The sequence below is a fragment of the Canis aureus genome, chromosome 19, assembly GCF_053574225.1.
Source record: "Canis aureus isolate CA01 chromosome 19, VMU_Caureus_v.1.0, whole genome shotgun sequence".
In the NCBI taxonomy this organism is placed as follows: Eukaryota; Metazoa; Chordata; class Mammalia; order Carnivora; family Canidae; genus Canis; species Canis aureus.
Genome location: NC_135629.1, coordinates 27,463,382 through 27,488,560, shown reverse-complemented (window position 1 = coordinate 27,488,560; position 25,179 = coordinate 27,463,382). Strand labels below are relative to the sequence as shown.

At 40.4% G+C, this 25,179-nt stretch overlaps 2 protein-coding genes across 58 annotated transcripts in view; one reads left to right on the top strand and one right to left on the bottom strand.

Annotated features, from left to right (window-relative positions):
* The window catches only part of LOC144289788 (uncharacterized), a 392,823-nt gene that overhangs the window by 194,207 nt on the left and 173,437 nt on the right, over window positions 1-25,179 (top strand). The gene's annotated exons all lie outside the window — the stretch shown is intronic.
* LOC144289792 (large ribosomal subunit protein eL27-like) overlaps window positions 16,684-25,179 on the bottom strand; it is a 238,157-nt gene continuing 229,661 nt past the window's right edge. For 4 of the 10 annotated variants that reach the window (XR_013357753.1, XR_013357747.1, XR_013357746.1 and 1 more), the window contains one exon: window positions 16,684-24,495. The gene's annotated coding sequence lies outside the window, so the exon portion shown is untranslated. The remainder of the gene's footprint in view (window positions 24,496-25,179) is intronic. The other 6 variants (XR_013357744.1, XR_013357749.1, XR_013357743.1 and 3 more) reach the window with 4 other exon arrangements.

Sequence of the window (25,179 nt, the reverse complement as noted above, 5' to 3'; positions counted from 1 at the left end):
GCCACTTTTCAGGCCGTTTTCTTATTTATATGTCACTCTAGTCAACAATTCCCAGGACAACCCAATCTGCTATGTTGACAAGCAAATAAACAAATACAAGAAATAAAGAAACAATTCCTCTCAGTATGCTTTCTCAAGGTCTTTCTTCCAGAACAACTTTCTTCTCTCCAGAAGCCAACTCCAAGGCCCTGGTTCATTGGCAGTATATATTTTCAGTTTGCCAAAAATGTAAAGGGAATCATGCTGAATTTAGCTTCCCCAGAATCGAATTCATCTCGATGTCTAAATTCTAGTAGGGCCTGTAAAAGTTCCAGTGGTGTTGGCATCTGTAGTTGGAGAAAAGAGACAGCTGTAAAAAACATCTTGCCAAAATGTGATTTGGGAAAGGTCATTTTATTACATGATTTATTTATATTGTTTCTCCATGGTACACAGCGTTCTGATGTGTACACAGAGCTGAGGGGAGGAGAAACAAAGAGCCCCTTAAGGCCTACCAGTCATAGGCATCTTATGGACCAAGACATTTGGTTAGCTAAAACAGCCTTCAATTCAGTGCAGCTCTTCTGCATCAGTCAAATTAAAGAGAAAGTTCTATCATAAGATCAATCTTCTCCCCTATCCTCTGAGGCATCATCAGCGAGGAACATAATTAGTAGATCTTGCTTTTATAGTCACCAAGAACAATCAAGATATTCTTTTCCTTCAGAAAAGAAAGAAAAAGTCAAGTTAATCAAATTTCTAATGGTTACTCTTCTTGTACTTTGTGTTGGCATTTTAAAGGGTGAACATTTTCTCTTTTGGATTTCTTTGCCTGCAGAAGCATGTGTTGCTTGCCTTCTAAACAGACTTACATATTTAATATGGAAAGTTGAATATCTCTTTAAATGAAAACAGATGGGCAGTTTTATTTATCTTCATTTGGCTCTATCACTGTGTCCTAAATACACGGGTGGGATTTTTTAATACCAAGTTTATAATGGTGACAAGTAGGATTTACTGGGGGAATACTTTTTTGACCATATATTTTATTTAACCTCCCCCTGATATGGAGCCCAAGCTAAATGTTTCTGTGTTTTGTTTTGTTTTGTTTTGTTTTGTTTTTGTGTTTAATCGTTGCTCCTCTTTGTTCATTGCCAGCATGTCTCAGACATTGAGGTCAGGTATTTATTTGAAAATGAAAACCAAATAGTTTTTATTCTTGCCTTTAGAATGTAGCTAGTATTGTGACCTTGTTAAGCTACTTGTTTAACTTGCTAAAAAGTACTTGAAAGAAATGTTGCAAAAGAACCAAACTGAGAGAGTAAAGAATCTGACTCGGCTTGCGATTGTTACCTTCAAACCAACCAGTTAGGCATTCCTTTTTGCTCTTACAAATGTTTATATAGGTAGCAACTTGCAGGATGCTCTATCCAATTTTAAGTTATCTGGTAGGGCAGACTTTATCACCCTATCTTCAAAACTGGCTCACTGGGAAAAGCATATGGTGAGGATCAAATTCTCTAATACTGTCTGTGGCTATGTTTGACTGATTTGCTTCTTAGATGATGAAGTATGATGTCTCCGTGGAATTCCATTTGAGAGAGATTTAAAAATTAAACATCATGAATATTCAGTAAAGCTGCCGGGAAGTTCAGCTCCAAGTGACTTGATCACTTTCTCCGCACTTTTCCTTAAAGAGGCCATTGTTTGAACTAGAAAAGGTTGGTTTGTTGTTGGTTTGTTTGTTTTAATAGAAAAAGTTTAAAAGTTAAATAGCAAAACCATGTGAAACAATTCCTTGAAATGTTGAATTCTAATGCCTATCAAAAAACAAGTAACCTCAGCAAGTCCGCTTTAGAGGACAAGATTATTTCTCAATGCCATCTCTCTGCTTGCAGGCACATTAGTTTCCAAAGAACACAAGGCCAGTCCAGAATTGATCTGTACTAAGTCGATTTTGCTTTTTTCATTCTGAGTTACAAAGAGAATCCCAATTTCCAAAATGTCCCATTTAAAATTAAGAAGGCCATCCCAAAATTAGAAGAGAAGTAATAAGTAGGAGAGGCAACAATGTTCTGAAAAGTTACCTGAAAGTTGACATAAGGCAAAAAGTTTACATTTGCCCCTTCAAAATCATATCAATTGTTCTACGTGGCCCATATAAATGGATAAAACAAACAATACATAGACAGTCTCAAAGACTAATGAGAAAGTATTTAGATTGAATGTTTGCATATCTTGTAAAACAAGTAATAATGTCAAGACTGGGTCCAGTACTTCGGGCTGTGAGTTAGCCACTGCATTAGCCAGACCACCTTTTATTGAACTCTTCCTGGGAATTCAAAAACTCAGACATATTGGATCAAGTCAGAAGGCAGGAGGTCTTATATCAACTTATTCTCTGTGGTGGATAGAGAGACTTCCCACCCATAATCTCAGCAGAATCCAAGAAGCTAGAGAAATCACTAGCTAGTGAACATAAAAAAATAATAACGTATCACATGTATTAAGCCTTTCTTAGAAGTCTCAGTATCCCAGCTTTGAAAGGGAGATACTGTTCTCTTCATTTTTCAAATAGGAATATAGATGCATAGAGAGGTCAGATAGCTATTTCAGTGTGTAACATCCAGAGTCTGGGAATGCAAGTCTAGACTGTTCTAAGGTGGGAACAAATCTGTGTAGTTAAACACACTTAGAATTTGGTCAGAGTTTCAGTACATCCTAGTTTGAGTCACCATGAGGAAGTCACTTAATGTTTCTGAGCCTCAGTTTGTTCGTTTTTCCTAAGGAGAAAACTAACACTAACTCAGTGCTGGGAGCATAAAGGATTCCATCCACTTAAAGCATGGAGCCCAAGGGCTGGCTCCAGGAAGCACTCAATCAACCTTTGCAAGACACAGAAAGAAAACGAGACAGTAACACAAAGTTGATTTCAGAAGAGTCCCCCAATGTGTTTAAGGAGAGATACTCAAACTACTGACTGTTCAACTCAATCACATTTCTCTGAAAGGGTAAATTACAGTGGGAACTCAAGTGGAAAATGATGAGTTACAGGCATAGCGTGGCATGTGACATTAAAAGAAATATCTGATGCATTGTGTTTACTGTGATTATCAAGGCAGGAAGGTGAACATACACTTCAGAAAGCCTTTGAACAACAGCAGTGAGACAATAAACCCATTTCTAGTTAGTCTTCAGCTAGCTTAAAGAAATCAATGGGCATTCTGGTTAATATAAGTTGTATGTGTTTCTTTTTATCTTTTTTTTTTTTTAATACTAGATACTTAAAAATCATTAAAAAGTAAAATTTCAAGACTATTTGAGAACATTCAGGATTCCCTTTTTAACTTTCTGCTTCTGGACCCTCTAGTGATTTAGAGTAAAGTTTACTTGACCTCTCAATAAAGGCTTCAGTTATTTGAAGGAAAAAGAATGGCGGGAAGATTAAAGAAATCGAGTCACCCAAGTTGTCAGGGCTAGCAAAATGACTCCAAAATCGGAATCCTTGTGCCCTGAGCCCCTTTCAGAAACAGGCTCCTGGCACATCCAGGGCAGATCTCCAAGCTTTTGGTAGGCAAGTTTCAGTACAAAGCAAGCCAAATGTAATGCAACTGCTTAGATTCTGATGCTTTGGAGGCATTAACTCCATCTATGGATTTTTAAAGTCCTTAGGATTTATCACTGAGTGGCTTTTAATTTAAGAGAGGTAAAAGTGGGCTGATACGGCCAGAAACATATAAGCAGTAATTTTTTCTATGATACAGTCAACTTATCTGTCTGAGTAAGGTATACAAGGGATTAGTGAGCGCCTCCCCCCCCCACCGCTTTTTAAAATCTCTATCACTTCATAAATAGCTTTTCCAAAAGAAATCAACACAAATCGTTCATACCTCATCTTATCATAAAGACAACATAAATTTTTAGGGTCACATCAGTCTACTTCCTTTATGAGAGATCTCTTTGGGAACTTCAGTGATAACCAATTAAAACCTGTTTACCCTTCTACCCTAGAATCTCCTTATCAGAAGCCTTTCCCAACCATTAAGAATACAAAAGTTTGGCATTTAAGAACAGTTCATCCTTGGCTGTCTGCAATGAAGAAAGGGAGTGAGAACCATTTCCAAGGGCTTTTCTCGTGACATTTATTCCTCAGCTCTGCAGGAGAACATGTCACCTCTCTCAGGCCACAGCTGTGTGGATGTCCAGTCTAACTGTGGTACCCAGGGACTGCGTCCTCAGTTCTCAAAGGGGCCAGCAGTCTGATCCGAGAGCTGGATGGGAGCCACTGGGGGCAAAACTCTGTAAACAGACCAGTCCCTTCCTGCTCCTCACAGCAAAGAAAGAAAAATAAAGGTTAATGGAGGGAAGAGTAGGAGAAACAAAAGTGTTAGAAAAATGCCCCCAAACTTGGAAATAAGGCAAAAAGATTACTATGAGCCCTTTCAGAGTCATTACTAACTGTTCTAATTAGCCCCCTAAGGGTCATTTGATGCTCCAGAGCTACTCTAATATAGTTGCCATTAGCCACATATGGTCCTTTAAAGTTAAATCTGAATAAAAATTAAACAAAAAGCTTTTGTACAGTGAAGGAAATCATCAACAAAAACAAAAAGGCAACCTAATGAATGGAAGAAAATATTTGCAAACGGTAGATACAATAAAGGGTTAATATCCAAAATATATAAAGACTTAACACACATGCACAAAAACAAAAAATAAAAAAACAAAACAAAACAACACAAAAAAAACCTCCTAATTTTAAAAATAGGCAGAGGACCTGAATAGACATTTTGCAAAGAAGACATACAGATGGCAAACAAACACATGAAAAGATCTTCACCATCATTAATCATCAGAGAAATACAAAATAAAACCACAATGAGATATCGACTCAGACCCATCAGAATCGCTAGTATCAAAAGGAAAAGAAAGAGCAAATGTTGGCAAAATGCAGAGAAAAAGGAACCCTTATGCACTGTTGGTGGGAATGTTAAATGGTGTAACTACTGTGAAAAACAGCGTGGAGTTTCTACAAAAAATTAAAAATAGAAATACCATATAATCTAGTAATTTCCCTGCTGGGTATTCATCCAAAGGAAATAAAAACACTAATTTGAAAACCTATATGCACCTTTATGTTTATTGCAGCATTATTTACAATAGCCAAGATATGACAGCACCCAAGTGTCCATCAAAGAGAAATGGATAAAGAAGATATGTATATGTATTATACACAGACATACACACATTGGAATCTTACTCAACCATAAAAAAGAATGAGAATTTACCATTTGTAACAACACAGATGGATCTAGAGAGTATTATACTAAGTGAAATAAGTTGGCGAAAGATACTGTATGATTTCACTTAAGTGTGGAACCTAAAACACAAAACAAATGAATAAAGAAACAAAAAAAAAACCCCAAACAGTCTTAAATACAGAGAATAAACTGGCAATTGCCAGAGAGTAGGCAGGTGCAGAGATAGGCAAAAAAGATAATAAAAATGTACAAATTTCCAGTTATAAAATAAATAAGACACAGAATTGAAAAGTACTGCATAGGGACTATAGTCAGTAATACTGTAATAATATTATATGACAACAGATGGGGACTACACTTATTGTGAGCACCGTGTAATGTATAGAATTGTTGAATCAAAATATTGTATACCTTAAACATATAATATTTTGTGCCAACTATACTTCAATAAAAAAATAACTAAAATTTAAAAGTTCTTCAGTTCTTCTAACCCACATTTCAGGTGCTCAATGGCTATAAGAGGTTAGTGGCTGCCATATATAAAGAGCATTTCCATCACTGCAGAAGGTTCTATTGGATAGCTGTTCTAAAGGAAGGTAAACTTGTGTTAAAAGTGACTACTAATTAGGGTTTAGACTCTGTAAAATTAGATATCATCTGGTAGAAAACTGATAAGTTGAGAACAGTTTTTGTTCTCTAGAGATGCAAATAATGTTTGTCTAGAAGAAAAGATAACCCTGTAAGCTATGGTTTTATTGCCCTGAAGGAGATTAGTCAGTTTTGTATCTACATTTGCAATCTTGTTCCAACATTTTTTAATCGAATAAATATATATGTTTCTTATATCCTCCTTTTAATCAGCTTTGTCTCTTGTTACTAAATTAGAGAAATCCTTGACATATCCCCACTATATATTTTAGAGTGTTATATTTCTAACTTTTAAAGAAGTCTACTCTGACAAAGGGATTAAACAGATGCACCTAATAAGAATTTGATTTAAAGAGGGTCTAAATTAGATATGGGGCGGATTGTTCTCTTGGCAAAATTTATATCAGTGCTTCTCAGCTTTCCCAACAATATAGCTACACAGCATAGAGATTAAAAGTCTGCTTTGAAGATCTTATTCAAGGTCCATGGAGGTCACTGTCAGGATAATACACTAGAAAGAAATTAAAACAAAAGAAAAAATGTTGAAGAAGAGTGAAGATTTCTTCTTTTTATATTTTTCTATAATACTGTATGGTTTGATTTTTTTTAAAAGATGTATTTATTTACTTGAGAGTGAGAAAGAGCAAGGGGGCTGGATGGCAGAAGGGGAGGGAGACAAAATCCTCAAGCAGACTCCCCACTGAACATGAAACCTGATGGGGGGCTCAATCTCATGATCCTAATATCATCCCTGAGCTGAAACCAAGAGTTGGATGCATTAGTTTACTGTGCCACCCAGGTGCCCCATGATTTTTTTTTAAAAATTAATGAGTATACAGGACTACATAATTAAAAATAAAATTTTGAAAAACTGCATCAGCAGAGTAATTTTTCATCAGTACTCTACCACTTACTAGTGTGTCCTTGGGTAAGTTATCCAATTCCCTGAGCCTCAGTGTCCTCATCTGTGAAATGGAAGTCATAACAGGTAGCTCACAGGACTGTTGTGATGATTAGATTAGATGAAGTTGACACGATAAATGTTAGCTATTACTATTGCCATCATTCCTGGAAACCCAGGAGCATTCCTTACAGTTACTGAAAAAGCAACATGTAACACCTCCCATCTGATTTTGGAAATCCATGGGAAGTCTGCCTTCTTATTCATGATGTATTTCCTTTTAATTTGATCATAATTTGTCTCACATGTAGAAATGTTTCACATTTATCTTGACTTTGCTTATTCTTGGTGAGCTCAGTGTATCATCAGGAGTATACATACCCCAGATGGGAAAGCATAGCATCTGTGATAGACTATAGTCTTCCTAAAGACTAGTGGAAAAAAACATTATACCTAATTTTAGTTGACTTTGAGAAATCAAGCATCAGACAAGAGGTGTAAATACTCACACAAACATACACGCACTACTAGTATCAACAACAGCACTATGCAACCAATGCCCAACAACCCCAAAACTTGCCAGAACTTGGAATTTGGAGAGTTATTTTTGGTAAAAGAAAAGAAGAGCAAAGACATCATGCATGACATAAAACACCAACCCTCCTCCACCCCTGTCCCAACCCTGTCCTAACTTCTTTCATTTTCTCTTCCTTGTAGCAGAATACATATATTTGAAGAAATTTACTTTTTAGCATAGAGAGAAGCCCAGAGAGAGGAAGCTTATTAGCAAAGGTATTAGTGACAAAGAACCAATCTTAAGATGGTGAAAACCCAAAGTAACCCAGAGAGTCTCCCTGGAAGTATGGAAATTCCTCCTCACATCACTAGTCCCCAAGGAGTATAACCAAGGTTCTCTTGTCCTGTGCATGACAGATGGTGGGATGGCGATATCATTTTGTGTGCCTGTGGATTCCTGAAAGAGAAGTTAGGAGAGGAAGAAAGATAGATAAGTCTTTTGATCTCATAAAAATTATATTTAACAAGTATTAAGCAAAAAGGGATTTTTGCCAAGTCTTCTTGTTCACATTTATCCAGTACCCTTAAAGGATTATTTAATATTTTTATTAATATTCAGTATTAATAAAATATTTAGTAATACTTTTAAAGGATCACTTTCTTTGGACTTCAATAGACTTTAGCTGTAAATACTCTATAAATGGTTTCCGCTCCTTGCAGCCTATTACTTTGAGAAATATGTTCAGACATCACTTCCTAGGTGTCTGTGGGGACATGGAAAGCCCTCAGTAAGCCTTGGCTCCCACTGCGATTACTACTGATCTAACTCTGGGAGCACCGAAAGGAGACCAATTCCTAATATTTCTTAGGCTTATCAAGGAAGAGCCAGTTGTGTGGTTTATCAGGATCCAAAGGATGTACACCCCGCCTCCCACTCCTTGTAATGATAAGGTGTTCATGAAGGAAGGTGTGAATGCAGAGAAACAAGAGGTGGCAAGCCACTAAAAGACTAGCGAACCTAGGTCCTCATGACCATTCTTATGGACTGAATGTTGGATGCTCCAAAATTCATGTTAAAACTCTTAACTCCCAGTAATGGCATTAGGAGAAAAGGCTTGTGGAAGGTAATTAGGTCATGATGGTGGAGCTTTCATGAACAAGATTAGTGCCTAAGAGGAGACAGAATGGCTTGTTTCTCTGCCCTCCATCCTATGAGGACACAAAGAAAGGTCCATCTGCAAGCCAGGAAGTGTTCCCTTCACCAGATACCAGATCTGCCAGCACCTTGATTTTGGACTTCCCAACCTCCAGAACTGTGGGAAAATAAATTTATTGTTTAGGATGGTTAGGCCACCCAGTCTATGGTAATTGTGAGAGCAGCCCAAGCTAAGACAACCATCCCTTGGGCTGAAGAGATAAGGGGCAGCCTTAGTCACTGCTAAGAGGGGAGATGACAACACAGTAAGGGAGAGAGGCTCAAACACTGTGACTTCTCTCCTGCCCTCTGATTTCCTTGTCAGTGTCACTCTCTAGCTGAACCCAACTTGAAAGAGCCCCAGGCGCAGCCTAGAGGCAGCCTCCTGTGTCAGAGATGGAGCAACACCAAGTCAGGGGGAAAGAGAGACAGAAAATAACTGTGTTAAGACTCTGGAGTCAAATATATGGTCAGTTTGCCTATTTACTCCTGGTGTTTGAAATTCACTTTCGACAAGAGGCCCATCCTGGCCTTCTGTCCCTAGCTCTGGCAACCTCCTTCTCTTCATTAGTAAATGCTGCCATTAAAACAACAACCTAAGCAAGTCAGAGGATATACAAAGACAACTTCTGCTACTTAATTTCAAAGCTCCAGCTCTTTGAACAGCATTAAAGTCTGTTTCTCATAGAAGGCAAATTAGTTAATTTCAAATGTGCTCTGTGAATATCAACAGACCACCCAAATGTTTACTTATTTTAGGCTGGGTCCTCTTAGTAGGTTAAAAGAATCTGTTTGCTTTGAGAGAAAGAAGGGGTGGGCATTCATGCATATAAATTGTCTAAATTAAGGGCCAGTTCCATATTAAAACAACATTAATTATTCATTTAGCAGAGGAGAAAATTTTACCTATCACAGAAAAGCCTTAGGGTGACATTCTTTTCTATAAACCTGCTTCTAAGCCAAATAACATCCCAAATGCTCCTCTTATTCAAGCTCACTTCCTGGAAATGAGAAAAGCCTATGGAAAGAAAAACAACCAAATGCTTTATAGTCAACACCATGTCTTAGAGGTTGGTATATGCAAGTTCACTTGTACCTGGAGGTCAGATCCAGAATTCTTCACCTCTGGGGTGAAGAACTGTTCATGGAAAAATCCCTTGGCTCTGCCTTTCTAATAAAGCCCAAACTTTGGAAAAAGTCAGTGGGGTCTGTTCCAGGCCTGGGATTCTGGGGACTAGCAGAAGAGGACCCCTGAGGAGGTGTCTAACACCTGGCTGAGTTACAAGTCCCCTTCCTCTCTCTGCCCCCACCCCTTAATCCCCCAGGGACTTTCTGGAAGCAGAACAATCATTGTCCAAACTCAACTCACAGTTGTCCTCCAAGAAAACAGTCTATTTTTCTGCCAACTGGAATGTTTTAGATTTGGAACAGCAGACTGAAGAAGGCATGTCCCAGGAACTTGAGGAAGAAGAGTATCCAAAGAACACATTTTTATTTGCTAGAAAACAAGCACCTTGTTCACTTAATTGTAAGGAAGTCAGAGATCTGAAACTTTCTACTCTCTTGATCTGAATAAATTGGGCTCCCCACCCGCCTTGATAGATTATGGAATCATAGCAATGACTTAAAGAATTTTCGTTGTTGTTCTGGTTTTAATGAATCGAAAAGCTTAATGTGTAGCTTGTTTTGAAAAGCCTTGCGTATGAACTTGACACTGCTGAAAGCCAGAGTTGTTAAAATTTTCACAGTAGGAGCTATTTACCTGGAGTCCACGAAGGAGCCTTGGGGAGGCCCCCTGACCTACAAAGATTTTTTTTGTTACTAGCTAGCATGGTCTAATATTCAGCGTTTAGAGTGTATTTCTTTGGATCTTTCACAGTCTTGTTTTCTAGAAGACCCATATTCAAATGCAAATACCACTTCTGTTTGGGGACCCCTGACAGCTTTGGGAAAGGGCAGCAGAGTGTTACTCTTGGCTTGAAAAAGAGGGCATTGAAAAGGTGCTAAAAATACTCGCATCTTTTTCACGACTTCTCTGAAATTTTATCACTGTGGTACCAATTTCTTTCAAAAGAGAGAGGCTTGGGGTTCAGCAATGTGGCCTTTGGCCAATCTCTTAAACTTCCCAGGCCTCAGTTTCTCCATCAGGAACATGGGACAATAACGTACTCTTAAGTCTTCTTGTGGGGATCCCATGAGATAATTCATATCAAGTCACTAGTGTGGTGCTCAGACCATAGTGGAGGTTCAGTAAGTGGGAATACGGTGATGACCATCCCATCTGCTCCCTACAAACAGATGAATCAGGAAAAACATTTATGTGTACCGAGTAGGGAAAAATAAGGAAGCAGCAGATGGTCGGAACATTTCAATGGCAGCTGGCTCTTGGTTTCACTCATGCACTGCCTCTGTCTCTTGCTGGGAGTAGGGAGGTTTTATAAAGGAACTGTCCCAGCTCTCCATAGAGCTGATTGGACTCAGAGGAGAGAAGGAGACACAGGGGAAACCATAAATAGATGCAGCTGTCTTGTTCCTCAGGTCCATCCCTGGGAGAGTATTTACTCAGCTCCAAGGAAACAGTTTTATTTGGCAGATTATGGTTTTAAAGTTTTTTTTTGTATCCAAATGCTAGCATTTCCTCTCTCTCCAACTAACTCCTTTGTAACTTTAATAATGTGGCTTTGTAAATAACCTTTTCTGTGGCGACCAGCCCGCTTGAAATTTAACTAGCCAGATGTGAGCCTACCTCACACTACATTGCCTCCTGTAGCGAGGGAACAATAGGGAAGACCCTGGAAAATGAAATGGAGCAGAAAGTAATGGACTGGGGGGTCAAATTGTGGCATGCAGGTTTTAGTTTGATAATAATCTTAATATGCCCAGCAACAGGGTTTGCAGTGGAAGAAAAATGGTGTGGATAAAGGGTCAGTCCTCATGAAAAAGGCCTGAAAACCATTCTGCTCATTTCAAGTGATGGAAAACATTTTAAGCGCACAGGTTTTTTTTGTTTGTTTGTTTGTTTTGTTTTTTTTTTTTTTTTTTGTATGTCAACTTGATGGCTTGATTTTTGAATGTTTTGTGTCTTAAAAAGAAAACCTATTTCACCGAACCAGTAATACATGTCTCCACGGGCATACGTGAAATCATCAAGGGAGAAACAGGCATAGAACTGAGCTCTGATGTTTACTGATCTGCCATCTCCGTGGGTCCCAATAGGGTACTGGGGCTTCTGGAATCTCCTGCCATTTTCGTTTAGTCAAGTCCTGGCTTGTAGGGACAATACCCTTCTTTCAAGCTAAACACAGCACTTTGTCAATTGGTCCCTGATGCAATACTCTGGGGTCCCTAGGTCTGAAAGATTGTCTACAAAGGGCCCTAGGGGCGTTGGATCCAGAACGTGAGACTGCATCATGGGCATCCTCATATCCATTTTCTCATATCCATCCGCTTGTGAATTTTAAGATTCACCTATAGGCTCTTCTCCACTCAAATGCAAATGAAGACATTCTTGGTTCCTTATATTCATTAAATATTCCCAAATCACTTTAGGTTCACCTAAGATTCCAAAGTATATGGATCTGCCGGGCTGCCAATTGCCACATCCCTATCCCCTAGGGAAATTCCATATGCACTCTCTAGACAAAGATCTAAAACTCTCTAGCCACCTGGACAGATGCTACCAATGTTATCGCCCTCTCCATCCTTCCTTGCATTCCTAATAATGAAATTACGAAACCAAGTAAATGTCACTTATTTTCTTAGAAGAGGTTGAAAGTTGCTTACAAATATGAAGACTATTTTACTCCTATTATCCCAAATCCTATTAATAAAGAGCACCTCCTTTACCCTTAAAAGTGTCACAATTTCAGTGATAAGATATGTGATCACCATGTGTTTAGAAGAGTCACCATTGTGGAGATTACTTGAGAAACCACAATTTTGTCCCATATTCGTTAAGGCAAGGTCTTGGTTGTTGTAACAAAGAGGCCCCCAAAATACAGTGGTTTAAAGAACTGAGCAATTTCTTTCTTTCTCATCTAATAGTGCTGACACGAACTATCTAGGGTGGCAAGGTCTCTTCCTCGTAGAGTCATCAAAGAAACAAAGCTCCTTCCCTATTGTTGTTCTGCAGTATCTTAGGGGGTGGAATATGAATTCAAATTCAATTCTACATATTTGAATCTGGGTTGTAGTAGGGGTTCCAGCTAACAGGAAGCAGAGGAGGGAGTACAAGGGGGAGTATGCCCCCAAATTGAAAGCCTAGAAAGCAGCCCACATTATTTCTGCAGGCAAGAACCTAGTCACACAGCCCAGTGTCTTAGCCCAAGTTTCTTTTTTTTTAATATAAATTTATCTTTTATTGGTGTTCAGTTTGCCAACATATGGAATAACACCCAGTGCTCATCCCATCAAGTGCCCCCCTCAGTGCCCGTCACCCAGTCACCCCCACCCCCTGCCCACCTCCTCTTCCCCCACCCCTAGTTTGTTTCCCCGAGTTAGGAGTCTCTCATGTTCTGTCTCCGCTTCTGATATTTTCCACTCATTTTTTCTCCTTTCCCCTTTATTCTCTTTCACTATTTTTTATATTCCCCAAATGAATGAGACCATATAATGTTTGTCCTTCTCTGATTGACTTCCTTCACTCAGCATAATACCCTCCAGTTCCATCCACGTTGAAGCAAATGGTGGGTATTTGTCATTTCTAATGACTGAGTAATATTCCATTGTATATATAAACCACATCTTCTTTATCCATTCATCTTTCGATGGACACCGAGGCTCTTTCCAGTTTGGCTATTGTGGACATTGCTGCTAGAAACATCGGGGTGCAGGTGTCCCGGCGTTTCATTGCATCTGTATCTTTGGGATAAATCCCCAGCAGTGCAACTGCTGGGACATAGGGCAGATCTATTTTTAACTCTTTGAGGAACCTCCACACAGTTTTCCAGAGTGGCTGCACCAGTTCACATTCCCACCAACAGTGCAAGAGGGTTCCCCTTTCTCCACATCCTCTCCCACATTTGTGGTTTCCTGTCTTGTTAATTTGCCCCATTCTCACTGGTGTGAGGTGGTATCTCATTGTGGTTTTGATGTGTATTTCCCTGATGGCAAGTGATGCGGAGCATTTTCTCATGTGCATGTTGGCCATGTCTATGTCATCCTCTGTGACATTTCTGTTCATGTCTTTTGCCCATTTCATGATTGGATTGTTTGTTTCTTTGGTGTTGAGTTTAATAAATTCTTTATAGATCTTGGATACTAGTCCTTTATCTGATATGTCATTTGCAAATATCTTCTCCCTTTCTGTAGGTTGTCTTTTAGTTTTGTTGATTGTATCTTTTGCTGTGCAAAAGCTTCTTATCTAGATGAAGTCCCAATAGTTCATTTTTGCTTTTGTTTCTCTTGCCTTCGTGGATGTATCTTGCAAGAAGTTACTGTGGCCATGTTCAAAAAGGGTGTTGCCTGCGTTCTCCTCTAGGATTTTGATGGAATCTTGTCTCACATTTAGATCTTTCATCCATTTTGAGTTTATCTTTGTGTATGGTGAAAGAGAGTGGTCTAGTTTCATTCTTCTGCATGTGGATGTCCAATTTTCCCAGCACCATTTATTGAAGAGACTGTCTTTTTTCCAGTCTGTTCTTTCCTCCTCTGTCGAATATTAGTTGACCATGAAGTTGACCACTTCTGGATTCTCTATTCTGTTCCATTGATCTCTGTGTCTGTTTTTGTGCCAGTACCACACTGTCTTGATGACCACGTTAGCCCAAGTTTCTTTGAAAGCACAGCCTGAGGCAAAAGCTTTGTGTTATTTTATTAGCAAGTGCAGTGCCAGAAAGCAGAAGTGAGTGGGGAATGGGATGCAGCAAGGAAGGAGTGAAAACAAATATGATTGTGCATTACTAAGTCGGCCAACTCTTGGTTTCAAGTGTGATCTGTTATTCTTGTGGAATCATCTTTTCGGAGGCCATGTGAACTGGAGAGGAATTTATTCACTGCTTTCTATTTCCTATTGGTAAAAGGTTTGGAGGCATTAAATCTTGTGAAGTTTGAAGTTGTACAACCTTTCTTCCTTCCTTCCTTCCTTCCTTCCATCCATCCATCCATCCATCCATCTGACATAGGTCTACAGTGTATACAGTTCTATGAGTTTGGACCAATGAATACAGTTAAACCACAAGCACAAAGATAAGGATGAGTCTCTCATCTCAAAAAGTTCCTTTTTACCCATTTGTAGCCAAATGGAACTCTCACTTCATCCCTTCACAACAATTGTTTTTTGTTCTGTCCTGTGTTTTGCCTTTTGCAGAATGTTATAGAAATGAAATTATACTGTATGTAGTCTTATAATTCTGGCTTCTTTCACTTAACATAATGTACTTGATGTTCATCCATCTTGCTTCGTTTATCAACTTACTCCTTTACATTGTTGCATAGTATTCTATAGTATGAATGCAGCACAGTTTTATGATCCATTCATCAGTTGAAAGACATTTTGGTTTGTCTCCAGTTTTTGATCCTTATGAAGAAAGATGCTATAAATATTGACATGTGTGTTTTGGTACAGGCAAGTTTTCACTTCTCTTGGAAACTCCAGCAATCTCTTGGGTTACATATTAATATCTCTTTAATACAGATGAAAATATGGGATCTCAGTGTTGTTAAGTAACTGACCCAGGGTCCCACACCTAAGTAAGTGGTGGAAACTGGGTTTTAACTCAGATATCTCAAGCTCATGGTCATTGAGAAAAAGACACAAACAAATAACTATATCACACATCAACAAGCATGTGTATAATAATTTATATAATAGAAAAATGGGTGCCAATAAAATATAATGGGATATGAGAAAAATGTGCATAACCCCTTTCCCCCTAGATGATAATGGAAGTCCCAAGAGTGGGCCTACAACTCTATCTTAACACATGATCAGGTGTTCTCTAAGCAAACAAGACGGTAGAAGGGGCTAGAATGTCAGGCATCACAGGGACAGGGATTGAGTCAGTTTTGTTGTCTTCTGACTGCCAATCATCTAGAACAGTATTTTGCATATAGTAGGCACTTAATAAATAGCTCTTGTATGAACAATGGAATTGCAGGCAAAGGGCATAGTATGTGTAAGGGCAAGACACCTGGCTTACAATGAGTCCCTTTGCCTGAGACATGGCCTGTTTTCAAGAGACATTTTCCAGCTGCTTCTTGGGGAAACCCTTGCAGAAACTTGAACATGATTTTGAAATTTTACCTTTACAATGGCCACAACCTGCACCCTGAGCCCTGGGAGTCTAGAGTCTTTATCTCTAACAACAATCCCCTTTTGGGATCCCTGGGTGGCGCAGCGGTTTGGTGCCTGCCTTTGGCCCGGGGCGCGATCCTGGAGATCCGGGATCGAATCCCACATTGGGCTCCCGGTGCATGGAGCCTGCTTCTCCCTCTGCCTGTGTCTCTGTGCCTCTCTCTCTCTGTGACTATCATAAATAAATAAAAATAAAATAAAGATTTAAAAAAAAAAAAAAAAAACAATCCCCTTTTGACAAGCCAGGCTTTAGCCTCTGGGCTGCCCCAAGGTGCAGACAGAGCAGAGAAGTGAAACTTTGGAGGCAGGCTGATATTCCAGTATTGTGCCAACTATTCAGATGCCCTGGATTCTGTTCCTTGTCTCTACGGTACCAGCGGATCCTGACCAAAGAAGGCTAAAACTCAGAATGGCAAGTCCCAGGGGGGAGAAAAGGGAATGACAAGCCATTGTTCAAGAAGCTCACAAAAGGATGTTCAGGCAGCTGCACTAGCTAGCAGGAAGGCAGAGGGAGAGACTGTCACCCTTTTTTACAGAAAATCTGAAAACACTAAAAATCAAAGAGTCTCAAATCATCCCCATCCCAACACTGAAAGAGTGGCAGTTACCATTATTAGAAGACATGCTTCTGTGTTTTCTAGAGTTCCATACAGACACAGATAATAGAAGGATGCCTATGCTTGTGTTCTCAGATAATGGACAGAGTATCAGGAACATTCTTCATCATCCCTAATTATTTGTCTACCAATTCATTTTATTTTTTTTATTATTTTTTTTTCCAATTCATTTTAAATAGCCGCAGTATATTCAAAATTTGATTTAACCAGTGGTCAAGATACATTTTCATTGAAACAGTTTTATTGATTTCAGAAAAAAAAATATTGTCACATGGTGTTAAAGAGAATGGGCCTTGGTATGGATTAGAATGCGGTCTTCTGGTGTTTTCTGGTTGCATAACCTCAAGCCAGGGACTTCTGTTGTGTCATCAGTAAAATGAGGATGATGATAGTACATACTTCACAGATCTCTTTGCAAGGGGTCAATGAAATGATTCCTATGAAATATTTGACTTGGCACCCATAGGAAATGGCACCCACACATTAGCTCTAATTATTAGTATTAAAAAAATAACAAGGCAAAAAAAGATAAAATTTAAAAATCACCTGCAATTCTACCACCCAGAGATAATTGAAGTTAATTGTGTCCTATCACACTTGTGCTTCTGTAACAGATACACCCCAGCCGTCTTTTCCTGCCAAGTTCCATTGCTCTGTAGCCCCTCCTTTCTAAGGACCGCAGAACATTCCTTTGATGCAAATATGCCAGGAGGTAGTCTTGATGGAGAAGAAAATAAAGTTAAGCCCCCAGCAGAACAGCAGCCCTAGCTTCTATTCCTGGCCAAATCCTCATTGTGCACGTTTCATAAGAAATGTGCTAAGAAAAACCTCACCACAAACTCAACTCCGCAGTCAGGAAGGATCTGTGAACTGTGTCCCAATTTCCTAATCAGAACTGACCTCGATTGTTCCAGGACATCACCCTTCACCAGCATACTCTGCTGTTGGCCTTCAGAAGAATGAAAAGGAGAAACAGTGGAATCCCACCCCCCTCCTCTGCTCCAGGGCTTCTGCTGACTCAGCAAGCTAGGGACTCCCGGAAAGTGGAGAGTGCAGTATGATTTGGCCACAGAGGCCATAGGCCCCCACTGAGACTCACTGCCTCCCAGGGGCCAGGCCAGGGGGGAGCTGCTCCTTTACACTGCTTCCGGGTCCAAACATCTGGGGAAATTGTAACCCCTCTCCTTCCCCACCCCCACTTCCTTAAAAACAAATTGGATTATCTCGCAAGGAAGACATTTCTTTTCTCCTTTGTTCTGAGCTCTCCTTTTTTCTATCTTTCCTTTCCACTTTCCCCCTTTTTCTTCTCTTTGTTCCTTCATGCTCCCTCCTTCCCTCTTTCCCTTTTTTCCTTCTAACTTCCATTTGTTGGGACAAGTTTAGCCAAGTGATAACTTCTTCATTTTCTGAGCCAGAAGGATTTTTTTGTTTCTTTGTTTTTTGGCCAGAGATTTCTTTGCAACTGAAAGAACCAGTGAAATAAATGGGCCAAAGTCCTCTGTTATTCAGGCAAAATGTCCATGGAAAGTGCAGAAACGGCTGAACTTCATGGTGACCTCAGCAAATATGCTTTTTGGGAAAAGAGGACTGCAGTTTGGTTTCTGCTCATGCCCATATGTCCCTGGTACTCTGTCCCGGCCCTGCCAAGTGGGAGAGTCCACTCCTACAATCAAAGGCAAGGAAGCAGTAGTGAAGACAGGGTTCTAAAACCCCAGCTGAATGTCATCTTCCTGTCTGACAGCTAAGAGCTCTAGTCTCTCTTTCCACTGATCAATATATTGCAGGAGAAAAAGACTTGTGGCCTGCAGTGAAAGCCCTCACTTCAAGCCCTACTTACTCACTAGGAAGGCAATATGAAGTAATAGTTAAAAGCACCCTTCCCAACTCTGCTATTTATATACTGTGTGTCTTCAAGAATATGACGGCCTCTCTAAGCCTGTGTTTCTCCATCTCTAAAGAAGGGAATAACAGTGGCACCCATGCGACAAGAGTGTGTGTGTGAAGGCTTAGCACAGGACCCTCCTTGCTCAGACAATATGCATCCATTGGTAATGAATATGAATAATTCAGTTAGCTGTGAATCCAACTCATCAATTTATCATCTAGCCCATGCTTTCCACCCGGAGAAGCACACACCTGTTTTTCAAATGCTCTTGCTGGAATTAAAGTGCACAATGTCCATCCACAGTATTTTATTGGTCTACCTAAAAAAGAGTATTGAAAGAGGAAATAAAGTTCGGACAGCATGACCCAGACCTCTGCAAGCTCCCTGCTGCCTGTGGCTGAGCTCTCTTTCCTAAATGTTCATAAAGGCTGTGTCAAATAATTGGGTTCTGAATGCTATATCCATTGCCTTCTAGCTTTTAGAATGCACATTTTTCTCATTTTTGAAAACTGGAATAACATATTCCCGTCTCCAGTTCCCTGGCCTTGCTCCCAGTCTCTGATTTCTTTAAGATTGCTGACAGTGGTTTTGTAATCACATCTGCAAACCCTTTCTATATTCTAGAATTGAATCCAACTTGAACTCATTAAGTGTCTAGTTCACTTTTTATTATCTCTTGTGCTATCTCAGGCCTCAGTTTTCTCTTTAAAAGCGTGTTTCCTTAGATATTACATATTATACATATAATACGTGTTCATGGCTGGAGATTTCATAAATATGGTTCAGCAAAATGATGAGGCCAGCAATCCTCAGGAATCCTAGCGCGCAGACATAATAGTGGTGCTTCCTGATTTCCTATAACACCTTCTACTACGTTTCTTTGCAGAAATAGATACATACGCTGTTGGGTAAATAAAGAATGAAGGTTTCCCCATAGAATTCTTCTTCTACAACCTTATTTTTAATGTCAGCATAAGGCTTCATTGTAGTAATATGAGATCATTCCTTTGAGCATTTGGCTTTTTAGCTATTTGCTATGTTACCAATATACAGTCGCTACCCTGGTAAAAGGAGTCGGTGTTCAGTAAATAGCTACTGATCTCCTGAAGTACCTGGGTGGCTCAGTCAGTTAAGTGTCTGCCTTTGGCTCAGGTCATGATCTCAGGGTTCTGGGATTAAGCCCAAAGTCGGCCCTGTGCTCAATGGCGAGTCTGCTTGTCTCTCTCCCTCTGCCCCTCCTCCTGCTTATGTTCTCTCTCTCTTTCTTTCAAATGAAAATTAAAAAAAAAAAAGGTTGTTGATATCCTTAAGTAGGGAGGCTCCAGAGGCATGAGGATGTACACTTCAGAGTCAGAGGTACCGTGTCTTGATGCTTCTCATCCCCATGCTATATGGCTGCCCTCAGGCAAATCAACCAGCTCCTCAAGGACTCAGTTTTCCTTCAGAGAACTCTCCTATTAAAAGGGGCTGACAGACAGTGGTTCCCAGTGATCTTGTGAAGGTTAAATATCACCCTGAGTATAATGCTTGAAGCACAGTGATTGGTTCTTAAGGAATATCCCAAAATAATAGCTAATGTTAATATTATTTTGGTTATAAGATTCTGTATGTTTTAAGATCTATGTACTTTGAGAGCAAAGATGTTGTCAGAGGTCAATGATTCTCAAGTTAAGGAATTTACATTGTGAATTTCACGCCAAGTGAATGGAATACAATAGTGCCTGTAAATACTTTCAGCCTATGTAATCATCTAGAGGCACTCATTTCATATGGACAGTCACTTCTCCTATGATGGGACATATATATTCCTACAAATTATCATGCTACACAAAGTAATATAAATACCATGGGGTTCAAGGGAAATGGGCTTATAGAGGTGATTCTCAATCACTCATAAAACCTCAACATCTCACACACTTTTGACCCACCCCTCAGGAGACAATTGCTATGTCTACAAACATTTTTGGTTGTCATACTGGTGGGCAGTGGTGAAGAGAAGGTGGTGGCAAAAGGCCAGGGATGTTGCTAAACATCCTGAAGTGCACAGGACACTCCCTGGGGACAGAATTATCCAGTCCAAAATGCTAATAGTGCCTGGGTGAGACACACAACACTCAGAAATGTGTCCGGGATTCATTAAAGAAAAAAAAAGGCGAGCAATCTAGTAAAAACAGTGACACAGCTTCCCCACATTCAATGGTTAAGAAATGTATATGTACTGCAGTAAATATTGTGCTTTCCCTTGAAAAAGACTGAGCATTTGCTTATGGAAGTGGGCTTTAAAGTGTTGCAGCTTGTGGCCATTTGTGAAGTGTAGAAGCCAGGCTATCTGAAATGGGAGAGAATGTGTAGCACCAGATGTAGGTAGGTGTGGCTTATAACACCCGGGATGAGCTGAGGCATATGGTGGATGTTTGAAGGGAGGTGTGGAGGTAAGAGGTATATTTCCATGCAGCCCAATTTCAGCAAGGGCCAGTTTTCTGCCCTCATATCCTATTTCCTGGGGATGAAATCATGCATAAACAAACATGAAATGCAGTTATGTCCAAAGTGTTCCTCAATATATCAGTGGAATTGGAACCAACTCATGTTTTCAAAAACATATTTTATGGCACAACGGACTATACATGCATAATTGTACTGAACTGATTTCACTAGAACTCACAGCAAAAATTATCCTCAAAAGTATGACAGCCTTCACTATCAAAGCCTTTTAACCTACAGAAATACCAAACAGAAATGTTCCAGAGAAGCAACTAGTGCCTTGCTAGTTGTATATAAAATTCTTTCACACGCTATTGTATATAGCACAAGACTTTTCCATGACCTGGCAAGTGGCCTGTGCTATTTATAACAAAGTCTACTTTAAATCCTGTATAATGCGGAAATATTTAAGGGTGAAATTATATATGTGGGATTTGCTTCAAAATAATCCAGGTGGGAACAGTGAGTAGTGGGGCCAAGAGGAAAAAGAATCAGCCACGAGATCCTAAATGAAATTAGGAGATGGGAACATGGGGCGTAGTTAGAGTCTTCTCCCTACTTTTGTATGACAAAAAGAAAAAGAATAGTTAATTTAGAAAATTATATGTGGTGCATTTGCAACCAGATTCATGTAAATATTGATTTAAAAATGTTGATACTGCTATTCATGAGCATAGGGTTCATATGTAGCTGTTGTAGTGAAATATCACATTAAAAAGATGGGATGTACAGAAGGTATTTAAAGCATGCTTGGTTACCAAGTTTCCAAAGGCCCAGCTCTTATCAAGTAGAGTATGATGATTAGTAAAATCAGGTGTCAAAAGGAGAAAATTAGCACTCAAGTCAAGGTCAGTGACCAGGGCCAGCTACTCAGAGTGTTGTTTCACAAGCTGAGAATAGAAGAATCCCCTAAGAGAGGGGAGGTGAGGCTGACCCTATGAATCCTGACCGAGCGAGTTGGATATCAGAATGGCTAAGAGCCTGGGTGGGCCTCACAGTCTGACCTTGCCAGGGAGGCCTGGTTCCACCGAGTGACCTTGCGCAAATTAATCTAATCACTCTGAGAAATTTTGTTTCCCTTCAGGTTCATGAAAACTGGATTCTCCTTGTAATGAAAAAAAAAAAAAAAAAAGCGAATTTTAAAGAAACAACAGGGACGCCTGTGATAATGAAGGCAGGTCAGAGTAGGCTTGCAGAGGCTCCTAAGCAATTCTGAGATATTCTTTGGAGCATCTGATGAGAACTAGAAATAGGGACGCCTAGGTAGCTCAGTCAGTTAAGCAGCTACCGTTGGCTCAGGTCATGATCTCAAGATCCTGGGGTGGAGCCCCAAGGCAGGCTCCCTGCTCATTGAGAAGTCTGCTTCTCCCTCTCCCTCTGCCCCACCTCCTGCTCCTTCTCTTTCTCTCTTGCTCACTCTCCCACTCAAATAAATATATGAAAATCTTTAAAAAAAGATACTAGAAATAATCTCCCCTGAAAAATGCACATATGAGTTCACAGAAACATTTACATGCAATGTCCAGAGAGTCACAGACCCCCTTAACATTCCTTCGTGGCACTGAGTTAAGAACCAACTGAATTAGAGGCTGTGCCAACTGTTGGTCTAGAAGGGAGTGAGGACACAGGTTCAGTATATTCCTGTCACTATGGCCGCTCCTCTTGACCTATTTCTCCTGCCAGAACTCTTTCCTTCAATCTCCAATTTCTACCCTCTTCCTCAAAGTCCCTCACTTTCCAAAGTCTTTCTCAGCCAGTGCTATCTACAGAATTTCTCCTCTGAACTCAGTAAGTAACTTATCAGTGCTGCTATTTTGTTCCTTAATCATACTCTCTCTTTGAGTGCTTATCTCTGGATACCTGTATATATGCATGTAGGTGTGTGTACGTGCATGCATGTGTGCATGTGTGTGTGTTTAACTAGATTGCAAGCAATTCAAGAGCAACACCATGCACCACACTTCCTGGTATATCCCCCTCAAACCAATCATGTAGAAAACAAACAGTTATATGTGGCTCAGAAGTAGGTACTCATACCATACTTGCTCCTTTCTCTAATATTTTAAGCTTAGTCCTCTGCTCCTTCCGTCTGGAGCACTCTTTTCCCAGGACTCCCTAGCAAACTCCTATTTATGACTTGAATCTCAGCTCAGAATCTTCAGGGAAGTCCCCGGCCCTCCACTTATGTCCTCCCTCCTCCCCAGCTCCATGGCAAAGCCTCTGGAAGATCTCTGTCATGTTCCTGCATGCGGCACAGCATATGGCAACGATTCCCCATGGGTGGTCCCCCCACTGCTGGGAATATATGAGGCACACTGGGTATGTGCTACATGGAAGACACATATACTTGGGTATGCATTTATTTGGATGTACATTTATAACAATGCAACTAACACAGACCCAAGATTTCAGGGATTAGGGGGAGGCTAAGTAAAAGGAGAAACAGAAAAGAGAGAGAGAAAGGAGGTTTAAAGAAAAGTAGTGAGTGACCATCCTCTTGCTATGGTTTTATGGCAAAATTTGTGAAGGTGAGGTGTGTTTATTCATTCAGTCAGTGTTCTGGAGCACCAGGCTGACATTTGGAAGGGGCAGGTGTTTTGTAACATCTGTGTCCTGTGTCCAGCGCCACGAACAGGAGGGCAGGGATAGAACCTAACCCAGCTCTGCACCATCCAGAGCTGGGGCTTGGGGGGTTTTGGCTGAATCGGATCACATAGGACTGAATTTAAAAATTCGGTCCCAGCATCAGCTTTGCCCACTTCAAAGCACAATTGTGTCTGCTCCCTGGAAGCACAGAGGGAGGATGCAATGAGAGGAAGGAAGCTCGGAGCTCCTCTTCCCTCTGACGTATCCCCACATAGTCCAGACAGACCACTGTAGGAGCCTATCCTACTAAAATCCCAACAGACGCCTTCGTTTGTTTCTACCTTCTTCTCTGCTTTTTTTTTTTAATTTTTTTATTTATTTATGATAGTCACACACAGAGAGAGAGAGGCAGAGACATAGGCAGAGGGAGAAGCAGGCTCCATGCACCAGGAGCCCGACGTGGGATTCGATCCCGGGTCTCCAGGATCGTGCCCTGGGCCAAAGGCAGGTGCCAAACCGCTGCGCCTCCCAGGGATCCCCTTCTCTGCTTTTCTAGGCAGCATGAAAGCCTGGTCAGGCTTGTGCAAAGAGCTTGCTCTGCCTTTAACACAATTAACAGAGAACTCTCAGAGTCTCATCACCATGAGGATGAGTTTTACACACCCTGGCATTTGCTAACTCCACAGAACAATTATTATTACCTCAGTCATCATGAGTTACTGAAAGAGAGGAAATGCAAAACATGAACACTGCACCAAGGGAAAACGTAGTCAACTAGCACCTGCCAGAAAAGCCTGGAGGGTGGGAATGGAGCGGAGAGGTTTCCGCAGGCTCCTCCCCAGGGAAGCTGCTGAAACTTCCAAGCTGGAGGTCTTTGTGTAAAAGGTGAGGGGTGTGGTGGGCCCAGGGACTTGTGGCTGGCTGGTGAACAAAGGAAGGAAAGAGGAAAGGCAAGGGTGCTTCCACTTTTCAAGGTAACATAGTTGAACGAATCCAAGATTGAATTGGCTGTAATCACTGGTGATTCATTTTGAGAAAATCACAAAGGGCCTCCTTCCCCCCAGTTTCCGCAGTAGGGATTTCCCAGGCTAAGAGGGCAGCCCACTTTGAGTCACCGGGTTGAAGAAACCTGGAAGCGATAACATGAAACAGATCAACTACACTCCTAAGGATGGTTAACCCTGTGTCCGCAAGAATTCTTTTAACGGTCATTTATCTATCAGTGATTCTGGATCTTGTAAGTCTATTTACTGAGAGACTCCTGCTTTCTTTCTCTGCATCCCTCTCTGAATGGTCAGAGGTCCACCTAGAAAAAACTAACAAGTTGAAATTATAATCAGTGATGTTTGCTGTTCATGACCAGTTATCATAAGGAGCAGCTCTCCTTCTTTATGGTTGGGTATCTGTAATCGAGAGATTTCACAGAAGCATCGATATCATTTCACTTCTCTGACTGAAAATTCAGAGTCACTATTTTTGAGTGCCTAGTGTATTCTAGGCACTTAACCAAATTATCATTATTTCCTTTATTCCTCACAAGAATCCCTTAAGAAAGGTAATGTTTCACTATTGGACTGTCAAGAAAAGTAAGATCTAGAAAAGTGAAATGACTGGTCTATAACTCCCTAGCTAAGAAGTGGCAGAGCCAAGTAGGAACCTCAGCTTTGACCAGTTCCAAAATATATGTCTCTCCACTCCCCTTATTGCCTTTCTAGAAACTCTATAAAGATAGGACTTCACAAAAGCAAAAAGGAATGCGATTTAGTTACAACAGTTGAGTAAAACACGAGCTACCACAAATATCCGTAACATG